At 44.3% G+C, this 11050-nt stretch overlaps 4 non-coding genes and 7 pseudogenes across 4 annotated transcripts; 8 read left to right on the top strand and 3 right to left on the bottom strand.

Moving 5' to 3' along the window:
* The first annotated feature begins 7 nt into the window (after positions 1–7).
* Positions 8–126, top strand: LOC136725663 (uncharacterized; annotated as a pseudogene).
* A 216-nt stretch (positions 127–342) lies between these two features.
* On the top strand, positions 343–461 carry LOC136725657 (uncharacterized; annotated as a pseudogene).
* Positions 462–670: 209 nt separating this feature from the next.
* On the top strand, positions 671–789 carry LOC136725661 (uncharacterized; annotated as a pseudogene).
* A 210-nt stretch (positions 790–999) lies between these two features.
* Positions 1000–1118, top strand: LOC136725662 (uncharacterized; annotated as a pseudogene).
* Positions 1119–1335: 217 nt separating this feature from the next.
* LOC136725656 (uncharacterized) lies at positions 1336–1454 on the top strand (annotated as a pseudogene).
* A 215-nt stretch (positions 1455–1669) lies between these two features.
* Positions 1670–1788, top strand: LOC136725655 (uncharacterized; annotated as a pseudogene).
* Positions 1789–2006: 218 nt separating this feature from the next.
* Positions 2007–2125, top strand: LOC136725660 (uncharacterized; annotated as a pseudogene).
* Positions 2126–2720: 595 nt separating this feature from the next.
* LOC136725658 (U6 spliceosomal RNA) lies at positions 2721–2827 on the top strand. Its single transcript, XR_010807660.1, has one exon. It is a non-coding gene; the product is annotated as a U6 spliceosomal RNA (small nuclear RNA).
* A 1394-nt stretch (positions 2828–4221) lies between these two features.
* On the bottom strand, positions 4222–4294 carry trnak-uuu (transfer RNA lysine (anticodon UUU)). Its single transcript has one exon. It is a non-coding gene; the product is annotated as a tRNA-Lys (tRNA).
* A 235-nt stretch (positions 4295–4529) lies between these two features.
* Positions 4530–4618, bottom strand: trnay-gua (transfer RNA tyrosine (anticodon GUA)). Its single transcript is given in 2 exon segments — positions 4530–4565; positions 4582–4618. It is a non-coding gene; the product is annotated as a tRNA-Tyr (tRNA).
* A 3382-nt stretch (positions 4619–8000) lies between these two features.
* trnay-gua (transfer RNA tyrosine (anticodon GUA)) lies at positions 8001–8089 on the bottom strand. The gene is given in 2 exon segments: positions 8001–8036; positions 8053–8089. It is a non-coding gene; the product is annotated as a tRNA-Tyr (tRNA).
* Between the last annotated feature and the right edge of the window lie 2961 nt (positions 8090–11050).

Here is an 11050-nt window from a genome sequence, read left to right as displayed (position 1 = left end):
CCTCTTGGCTTGCGGCCACACCGTTCTGAACGCGCCCGATTTCATCAGATCTCGGAAGCTAAATGGAGCAGCGCCTGATCAGTACTTGGATGGGAGACCTCCTGGAAATACCAGGTACTGCAAGCTTTTTACGTCTCCTGGGTAACTTCATCGTAGATCTTAATACTCTCATTCTGTCTGGAGGAGATATAATTGATGAAATGTACACGTACCCGGCTACTTTCAACACCCTTTGCTGCACTGATATTTTTTCCTCCATTTTTCTTTTTCTTTTTTCTTTTTTCTGGAAGTTCCGTCAATATCCGCCAGCCTTTAAGAGACATCATGCAACCAGGCCTCTCGGCTTGCGGACACACAGTCCTGAACGCGCCCGATCTCGTCAGATCTCGGAAACTAAACGGGGCAGGACCTGGTCAGTACTTGGATGGGAGATCTCCAGGAAATACCAGGTGCTGCCAGCTTTTTACGTCTCCTGGGGAACTTCATCGTAGCTCTTAATACTCTCTTTCTGTCTGGAGAAGATATAATTGAAGAATTGTACACGTACCCGGCTACTTTCAACACCCTTTGCTGCACTGGTATTTTTCCCTCTATTTTTCTTTTTTTTTTTGCTGGAAGTTCCGTCAATACCCGCCAGCCTTTAAGAGACATCATGCAGCCAGGCATCTTGGCTTGCGGCCACACCATCCTGAACGCGACCGATCTCGTCAGATCTCGGAAGCTAAACGGGGCAGGACCTGGTCAGTACTTGAATGTGAGACCTCCTGGAAATACCTGGTGCTGCAAGCTTTTACGTCTCCTGGGTAACTTCATCGTAGCTCTTAATACTCTCTTTCTGTCTGAAGGAGATATAATTGAAGTATTATTCACATACCCGGCTTCTTTCAACACCCTTTGCTGCACTGGTATTTTTCCCTTCATTTTTCTTTTTTTTTTTTTGTTGGAAGTTCCATCAATACCCGCCAGCCTTTAAGAGATATCATGCAGCCAGCCCTCTTGGCTTGCGTCCACACCGTCCTGAACGCGCCCGATCTCGACAGATCTCGGAAGCTAAACGGGGCAGGGCCTGGTCAGTACTTTGATGGGTGATCTCCTGGAAATACCAGGTGCTGCCAGCTTTTTACGTCTCCTGGGAAACTTCATCGTAGCTCTTAATACTCTCTTTCTGTCTGGAGGTGTTATAATTTAGGAATTGTACACGTACCCGGCTACTATCAACAGCCTTTGCTGCACTGATATTTTTCCCTCCATTTTTCTTTATTTTTATTTTTTTTTGCTGGAAGTTCCGTCAATACCCGCCAGCCTTTAAGAGACATCATGCAGCCAGGCCTCTTTGCTTGCGGCCACACTGTCCTGAACGCGCCCAATCTTGTGAGATCTTGGAAGCAAATCGTGGCAGGGCCTGGTCAGTATTTGGATGGGTGACCTCCTGGAAATACCAGGTACTGCAAACTTTTTACGTCTCCTGGGTTACTTCATCGTAGTTCTTAATTCTCTCTTTCTGTCAGGAGGAGATATAATTGAAGAATTGTACACGTACCCGGCTACTGTCAACACCCTTTGCTGCACTGATATTTTTCCCTCCATTTTTCATTTTTTTTTTTTTTTTGCTGGAAGTTACGTCAATACCCGCCAGCCATTAAGAGACATCATGCAGCCTGGCCTCTTGGCTTGCGGCCTCACCGTCCTGAACACGCCCGATCTCATCAGATCTCGGAAGCTAAACGGGGCAGGGCCTGATCAGTACTTGCATGGGAGACCTCCTGGAAATACCAGGTACTGCAAGCTTTTTACGTCTCCTGGGTAACTTCATTGTAGCTCTTAATTCTCTCTTTCTGTCTGGAGGAGATATAATTGAAGAATTGTACACGTACCCGGCTTCTTTCAACACCCTTTGCTGCACTGATATTTTTCCATCCATTTTTCTTTTTTTTTTTTTTTTTTTTGCTGGAAGTTCCGTCAATACCCGCCAGCCTTTAAGAGACATCATGCAGCCAGGCGTCTCGGCTTGCGGCCTCACCGTCCTGAACGCTACCGATCTTGTCAGATCTCGGAAGCTAAACGGGGCAGGGCCTGGTCAGTACTTGGATGGGTGACCTCCTGGAAATACCAGGTGCTGCAAGCTTTTTATGTCTCCTGGGTAACTTCATTGTAGCTCTTAATTCTCTCTTTCTGTCTGGAGGAGATATAATTGAAGAAATGTACACGTACCCGGCTACTTTCAACACCCTTTGCTGAACTGATATTTTTCCCTCCATTTTTCTTTTTTTATTTGCTGGAAGTTCCGTCAACACCCGTCTGCCTTAAAGAGACATCATGCAGCCAGGCCTCTCGGCTTGCGGCTACACCGTCCTGGACGCACCCCGTCTGGCAGGGGGGAAGCATCTCTGCCCACTACTTCGGCGTATCGGGGATTGTAGTGGATTTCTGCTCCGTTTTCCAATGACACTTGGGATTACGGTTGATTGATTACCTCTCCGGATTTGCACATTCCCCCAGCATGCCTCTGCCCGGCATGGGGATGGGGTGAAGTGTCCCTGTCTGCCATGGTGGTACGGACGTTTGGTGAAAGAGAGGCGCTAGAGTCTCTCCAGGGAAGGCCCCCGGCCTCACCGCCAACGAGCAGGGAGTGGGACAGGCTTCCCGGCCCCAAACAGCGAGTCGCCTCGCTCCCCCGGCCCACCTGGGTACAAAGGCGGGTGCTCTCTAACCCAGCCCTTGTGTTCGCGACGGCAATACGTATAATAAAACTGGAACGATACAGAGAAGATTTGCATGGCCCCTGTGCAAGGATGACACGCAAATTCGTGAAGCGTTCCATATCTTGGTCAGTTTCTCGGTAGCGCGCCGGTTCCCATTGTCCTTGCGGGCATCTGGTGCTTGCGTCGCGGGCGGTTTCTCACACCGTGGGTATCTCTCCCTCTCGCGCCCGTGCTCGGTGGTGTCGAGTCCTCTCGCACTCCTGCGTCACAGCGGATCTCTCGACCCCGTTCGGCGCAAGCGAATTTTCCCTCCGTTTTTGTTCTTTCCACTGCTAGCGCTGCCTCTGTGAAGGCGGATGGTGCTTGTGAGAAGTCAACAGCGTGTCCACCGAAAAGGGTGTCTGACTCCTGGTTTTGGATCCGGAAGGGTTGATAACAGACCGAAACGGTTACAATATGATACTGCTTAGATTAATTGTGAATATGTATTGTGATCGTGCTCGGCTCAGGTGTGCGTTCAGTCCGCACACAAAACATTTCGGTCGCGAAACGTCTAATCAAATCGAATAAAATGGCGGGGATAGCATGTTTGATCCGTGTGCTATTGTTTTTCAACAATTGTAATGCCCTTTGTAACGTTTAACCACTTCGTTACATACAGCTTGTTATAGGATATTTTGAACTGAACCTATTTTGCTGTGAATTTATATTTACTGCGAATAGTTTATTGTGGCTGGTCTTGGTCTGTCTGCACTAAATAAATGATTTGTATCAAGGGATTATTTAGTTTGTCTGTGTACTTTTTTACCTAACCACTAAAGGCCACTCCTTGCACTTCACACATTTGCCCTTTTAATTACTCCCTTACTGACATACATTAACATGCAATGTGCGTGTGATAATAGTTTTAGCAGCCTGTTGCCATTCAGGTGAGACAATAACTAGTAAATCCTTTTATTTATTTTTTCATGTTGGTGCGCCGCGAAGGTTTTTGGTCTCAGCAAAGTGTGCCGTGGCATTACAACGCTTGGGAACCACTGGCTTGGCTTGTTGGGCATCCAGGTATGCACTGAGATTACGATCGGCACGATGATTGTCGTTCTCAGGAGAATTGTGTTTCTTTGCTGATCACGTTCTCTGTCGCTTTTTACACAGTTCTTACAAGTGGCACATTGGGGATGAGGAGCAGAGCATGCTGACACGCATAGCTGTGGACTTCTGCATGGCATGGGGCCACAGGTCATTCCAAGTATTTCAAGACGACTGCAAATGTGTGGACACGTTGTGTTGGCCCAACCCTCACAGATTGTGCCAAGTCAAGTAGAGATGCATGTTGTGCTGTTCTAAAGTGACACGTCGTCAACGGCAAAAACACCTCTCAGAGTTCCTGGCTTGACTTGCCTCTGGAAGACAACAGGCTGGATATTTGCCGAAAGAAGCAAAGAGGACTAGACACCTCGCCTAGACGCAACTGCAGATTTCATTGTCATTTTACCATCATGGCCCTCGGTCAACAAGGCACCCAAACAGGGACTTGAACCCTGGACCCTCGGATTAAAAGTCTGATGCTCTACCGGCTGAACTACCCGGGCTTCAGTGAGGTGCTTCACAATGTGTTGGCTTCATGATATTTCCAGACCGCTTTCTGGACGGTTTAGAAAACTGGGCTCAGGGTGAAAAGGGTCACATGCATATGAGATGTGTGGGCAATGCGAGTTCTCCACAACAAATCCGAATTTCCGGGGTTTTTTCCTTGTCCTCATGCAATTCCAATGGCTTGACATTTGGGAGCTCGTCCAAAACCGATGTCAAACCATAATCACGCCTTTCTTCGAGCCGGAATTGAACCAGCGACCTAAGGAAGCCCGCTGCCTGAAACCTACAGTCCTCCACTCTACCAACTGAGCTATCAAAGGGAAGCTTCTCACCGTCTTCCTCTGGAAGTCTCTGTGGCCGTGCAAAGCCAAGAAGCACCGTGGCTTGGCTCAGTGGTTTTCAACCCGTGTACCGTGAGTACTACCCAATTGTGTCGTGAGATTTTTATCCCCTGAAAAATATTATGTCATTTTGTTTGGTCAACTTCATAAATCTTGTATCAAATCAAACTTATTCAAATGTGTGAAAATATTACATTTATACATCACCTGTAGAAAGCGTTTCATAACTGAAATGTTGTGTTTGCCGGACTGAACGCACACCTACACTGAGTTGCAGTGCTATCAGTTGTATCGTAAGGTACACTTATAAATTTCAATTTAAGAAGTGAATTTATAGTATCACCTTATCACGAATCCTGGAATCTTGTAGAACTCAATTTCTGTAATAATTGGACACAGACACCAATTCCAAAGATATAAATTGTTAAATTTATTCAAAACCAAAGACTAAATGTAGCACTACACTAATTATACAAAAGGGAAAAGCTAATTAAAATTCAACTCTAGATCAACAAATCAAAGACAAATCACTTCCGTGACCAAATCAAAGACCATGGGATCGCATATGATAACACACAAATCGTTAAACAAAAAAGGTTATAAACACATTAACTACAATACCGGTTAGTAAGACGAAGGTGAGTCTCTCGTTAGTATTGTTAGTCAGACATTAAATAACTACGCAGGTTAGTATTTATGTCAGGTAACTTCTCGTGATATATATATCAGTCTCATTTACGTTTAGGTGCCGAGAGAGATCCTATCATTACTTGTTACCACAATTTCCCTTAACTGATTATTATTCAATGATCAAGGATAGGCAGGGCCACCAATAATCTAACGTCTATTGACTTGTGTCAATTTCAGACTAAACAGTTAAACAGGAATGAGAAGATATTTCTCGGGGTTGACAGATTTTATTTCTAAAATTATCAACAAAACAGTTTAATGCAACACACATTTATATTTAAGAAAACTAAATGATATTACACATTCAAGAGTTATGAATCACAGAATAACATTTCTAATTGATTTCTCAAATGTCATGAATCATGAACTCCAAACTGTTAAACTTATCTGAACTTCGTCGCAGAGAGGCCTCTCTGTCTTCGGGCTCAGATCACAGCACACGGCACATGGTCCGTGTGGTTTGGAACAAAGGCAGTGCGGTTCGGCTTTGTCCAAGAACTTCCACTCAGTCGATGCACCTGGAAGTTGGGGTTTCGCGAAATTAGAGTCTTTTCCAAACAGATTTTCCACTGGTTTGAAGGCTCCAAGGTTGTGCACAAAATCTTCTTTGTAAGCAGGGTTCCACCGTAGTTACTTGAAGACAAAGTCTTTGAGGAAAGCAGGGCCCTGTTCGTTCCAAGGGTCAAGTTTCTTAAGACTCAAATAGCTATTTAAATGACTGAACACTTTCATATACATTCGACTTACTCAATTGTCCAGCTGTAAAACTCCACTGATCAGGTGGGCACAGGCGGGCATGCGCAGTCTGTAAAGTTCTTTATTTAATAAAGTCCTTTAAAAGAATTCTTCGTACGGCTCAATCTCCTTCTCCCAGTTTAACTCTTCTGTTGCTGGCAAAGACTTGGTTGGTTTCTGGTTCCGGTTCGGGCAACAGAGCTACAGGTTGAGCTGTGGCAGCGAGTTACTGGTTCAGGTGAGAGAGAAAGAGAGAGAGAGAGAGAGAGAGAGAGAGAGAGACTGTGCACTGTTCCTTATAGTCTGTCAGATCAATAGGTGATTGGTTCTTGAGTTCTTGAGATTGGATTTCGGTTTCAGCCCCCAGTGTCCTAATGGAGGGGGGCTTGATTTATGACTGATGTCAATCCATGCCATCTTTTGGAAATGCCGGTTGGCCCGGGTTCATAGCTCTATGTCGGGATTTCGGCTCTCGTCCACTTCAAAGAGTTTTTATCACCTACAGGCCCCTTTCTCCAGACATCTCATAGCAGGATTCAACCTATTTGGCCTCTTCTCGGTGCCATCCTCCCCAAAACTGTCACTTTGTCTCATTTGGCTTTGGTTTCCCCCCTCTGTGTTGAATAATCGGGCTCTAAATAGCCCCGGCGTTTCTCCTGCAGTTCTTCGTTCTTTCCACTGCTAGCGCTGCCTTTGTGAAGGCAGATGGTGCTTGTGAGAAGTCAACAGCGTGTCCACCGAAAAGGGTGTCTGACTCCTGGTTTTGGATCCGGAAGGGTTGATAACAGACCGAAACGGTTACAATATGATACTGCTTAGATTAACTGTGGATATGTATTGTGATCGTGCTCGGCTCAGGTGTGCATTCAGTCTGCACACAAAACATTTCGGTCGCGAAACGTCTAATCAAATCGAATAAAACGGCGGGGATAGCATGTTTGATCCGTGTGCTATTGTTTTTCAACAATTGTAATGCCCTTTGTAACGTTTAACCACTTCGTTAAATACAGCTTGTTATAGGATATTGTGAACTGAACCTATTTTGCTGTGAATTTATATTTACTGCGAATAGTTTATTGTGGCTGGTCTTGGTCTGTCTGCACTAAATAAATGATTTGTATCAAGGGATTATTTAGTTTGTCTGTGTACTATTTTACCTAACCACTAAGGGCCACTCCTTGCACTTCACACATTTGCCCTTTTAATTACTCCCTTACTGACATACATTAACATGCAATGTGCGTGTGATAATAGTTTTAGCAGCCTGTTGCCATTCAGGTGAGACAATAACTAGTAAATCCTTTTATTTATTTTTTCATGTTGGTGCGCCGCGAAGGTTTTTGGTCTCAGCAAAGTGTGCCGTGGCATTACAACGCTTGGGAACCACTGGCTTGGCTTGTTGGGCATCCAGGTATGCACTGAGATTACGATCGGCACAATGATTGTCGTTCTCAGGAGAATTGTGTTTCTTTGCTGATCACGTTCTCTGTCGCTTTTTACACAGTTCTTACAAGTGGCACATTGGGGATGAGGGGCAGAGCATGCTGACATGCATAGCTGTGGACTTCTGCATGGCATGGGGCCACAGGTCATTCCAAGTATTTCAAGACGCCTGCAAATGTGTGGACACGTTGTGTTGGCCCAACCCTCACAGATTGTGCCAAGTCAAGTAGAGATGCATGTTGTGCTGTTCTAAAGTGACACGTCGTCAACGGCAAAAACATCTCTAAGAGTTCCTGGCTTGACTTGCCTCTGGAAGACAACACTTGCCCAGGCTGGATATTGAAAAGGGTCACATGCATATGAGATGTTTGGCCAATGCAAGTTCTCCACAGCAAATCCAAATTTCCAGTGTTTTCTCCTTGTCCTCATGCAATTCCAATGGCTTGACATTTGGGAGCTCGTCCAAAACCGATGTCAAACCATAATCACGCCTTCCTTCGAGCCGGAATTGAACCAGCGACCTAAGGATGCCCGCTGTCTGAAACCTACAGTCCTCCGCTCTACCAACTGAGCTATCGAAGGGAAGCTTCTCACCGTCTTCCCCTGGCAGTCTCAGTGGCCGTGCAAAGCCATGAAGCACCGTGGCTTGGCTCAGTGGTTTTCAACCCGTGTGCCGTGAGGACTACCCAATTGTGTCGTGAGATTTTTATCCCCTGAAAAATATTATGTCATTTTGTTTGGTCAACTTCATAAATCTTGTATCAAATCAAACTTATTCAAATGTGTGAAAATATTACATTTATACATCACCTGTAGAAAGCGTTTCATAACTGAAATGTTGTGTTTGCCGGACTGAACGCACACCTACACTGAGTTGCAGTGCTATCAGTTGTATCGTAAGGTACACTTATAAATTTCAATTTAAGAAGTGAATTTATAGTATCACCTTATCACGAATCCTGGAATCTTGTAGAACTCAATTTCTGTAATAATTGGACACAGACACCAATTCCAAAGATATAAATTGTTAAATTTATTCAAAAACAAAGACTAAATGTAGCACTACACTAATTATACAAAAGGGAAAAGCTAATTAAAATTCAACTCTAGATCAACAAATCAAAGACAAATCACTTCCGTGACCAAATCAAAGACCATGGGATCGCATATGATAACACACAAATCGTTAAACAAAAAAGGTTATAAACACATTAACTACAATACCGGTTAGTAAGACGAAGGTGAGTCTCTCGTTAGTATTGTTAGTCAGACATTAAATAACTACGCAGGTTAGTATTTATGTCAGGTAACTTCTCGTTATATATATATCAGTCTCATTTACGTTTAGGTGCCGAGAAAGATCCTATCATTACTTGTTACCACAATTTCCCTTAACTGATTATTATTCAATGATCAAGGATAGGCAGGGCCACCAATAATCTAACGTCTATTGACTTGTGTCAATTTCAGACTAAACAGTTAAACAGGAATGAGAAGATATTTCTCGGGGTTGACAGATTTTATTTCTAAAATTATCAACAGAACAGTTTAATGCAACACACATTTATATTTAAGAAAACTAAATGATATTACACATTCTAGAGTTTTGAATCACAGAATAACATTTCTAATTGATTTCTCAAATGTCATGAATCATGAACTCCAAACTGTTAAACTTATCTGAACTTCGTCGCAGAGAGGCCTCTCTGTCTTCGGGCTCAGATCACAGCACACGGCACATGGTCCGTGTGGTTTGGAACAAAGGCAGTGCGGTTCGGCTTTGTCCGAGAACTTCCACTCAGTCGATGCACCTGGAAATTGGGGTTTCGCGAAATTAGAGTCTTTTCCAAACAGATTTTCCACTGGTTTGAAGGCTCCAAGGTTGTGCACAAAATCTTCTTTGTAAGCAGGGTTCCACCGTAGTTACTTGAAGACAAAGTCTTTGAGGAAAGCAGGGCCCTGTTCGTTCCAAGGGTCAAGTTTCTTAAGACTCAAATAGCTATTTAAATGACTGAACACTTTCATATACATTCGACTTACTCAATTGTCCAGCTGTAAAACTCCACTGATCAGGTGGGCACAGGCGGGCATGCGCAGTCTGTAAAGTTCTTTATTTAATAAAGTCCTTTAATAGAATTCTTCGTACGGCTCAATCTCCTTCTCCCAGTTTAACTCTTCTGTTGCCGGCAAAGACTTGGTTGGTTTCTGGTTCCGGTTCGGGCAACAGAGCTACAGGTTGAGCTGTGGCAGCGAGTTACTGGTTCAGGTGAGAGAGAAAGAGAGAGAGAGAGAGACTGTGCACTGTTCCTTATAGTCTGTCAGATCAATAGGTGATTGGTTCTTGAGTTCTTGAGATTGGATTTCGGTTTCAGCCCCCAGTGTCCTAATGGAGGGGGGCTTGATTTATGACTGATGTCAATCCATGCCATCTTTTGGAAATGCCGGTTGGCCCGGGTTCGTAGCTCTATGTCGGGATTTCGGCTCTCGTCCACTTCAAAGAGTTTTTATCACCTACAGGCCCCTTTCTCCAGACATCTCATAGCAGGATTCAACCTATTTGGCCTCTTCTCGGTGCCATCCTCCCCAAAACTGTCACTTTGATGCAAACCAGTTCCAAGCTGATGAGCAAAGGAAATCTGATAACTTTGGGGGTGGAGAGGTCTTCTTTAGATCAGTGCTTCAGCTCAGAGCCCGAATGCTCTTATCAAAATAAACCCAACATAACGCTACACAGTGGAACTGCAAGGCAATTGATTAAAGGGACATGTGGTGAATTCCTTTTTATCTTTATACTGTTGTTGGATGTCTCCTGTTCCTCTAAGTCTCATTTGGCCTTGGTTTTCCCCCTCTGTGTTGAATAATCGGGCTCTAAATAGCCCCGGCGTTTCTCCTGCAGTTCTTCGTTCTTTCCACTGCTAGCGCTGCCTTTGTGCAGCTTGTTATAGGATATTGTGAACTGAACCTATTTTGCTGTGAATTTATATTTACTGCGAATAGTTTATTGTGGCTGGTCTTGGTCTGTCTGCACTAAATAAATGATTTGTATCAAGGGATTATTTAGTTTGTCTGTGTACTTTTTTACCTAACCACTAAGGTCCACTCCTTGCACATCACACATTTGCCCTTTTAATTACTCCCTTACTGACATACTTTAACATGCAATGTGCGTGTGATAATAGTTTTAGCAGCCTGTTGCCATTCAGGTGAGACAATACCTAGTAAATCCTTTTTTTTTTTTTCATGTTGGTGCGCCGCGAAGGTTTTTGGTCTCAGCAAAGTGTGCCGTGGCATTACAACGCTTGGGAACCACTGGCTTGGCTTGTTGGGCATCCAGGTATGCACTGAGATTACGATCGGCACGATGATTGTCGTTCTCAGGAGAATTGTGTTTCTTTGCTGATCACGTTCTCTGTCGCTTTTTACACAGTTCTTACAAGTGGCACATTGGGGATGAAGAGCAGAGCATGCTGACACGCATAGCTGTGGACTTCTGCATGGCATGGGGCCACAGGTCATTCCAAGTATTTCAAGACGCCTGCAAAT

Source organism: Amia ocellicauda, unplaced genomic scaffold (assembly GCF_036373705.1).
Source record: "Amia ocellicauda isolate fAmiCal2 unplaced genomic scaffold, fAmiCal2.hap1 HAP1_SCAFFOLD_217, whole genome shotgun sequence".
NCBI lineage: Eukaryota > Metazoa > Chordata > Actinopteri > Amiiformes > Amiidae > Amia > Amia ocellicauda.
This window is presented reverse-complemented; position numbering and strand designations above follow the sequence as displayed.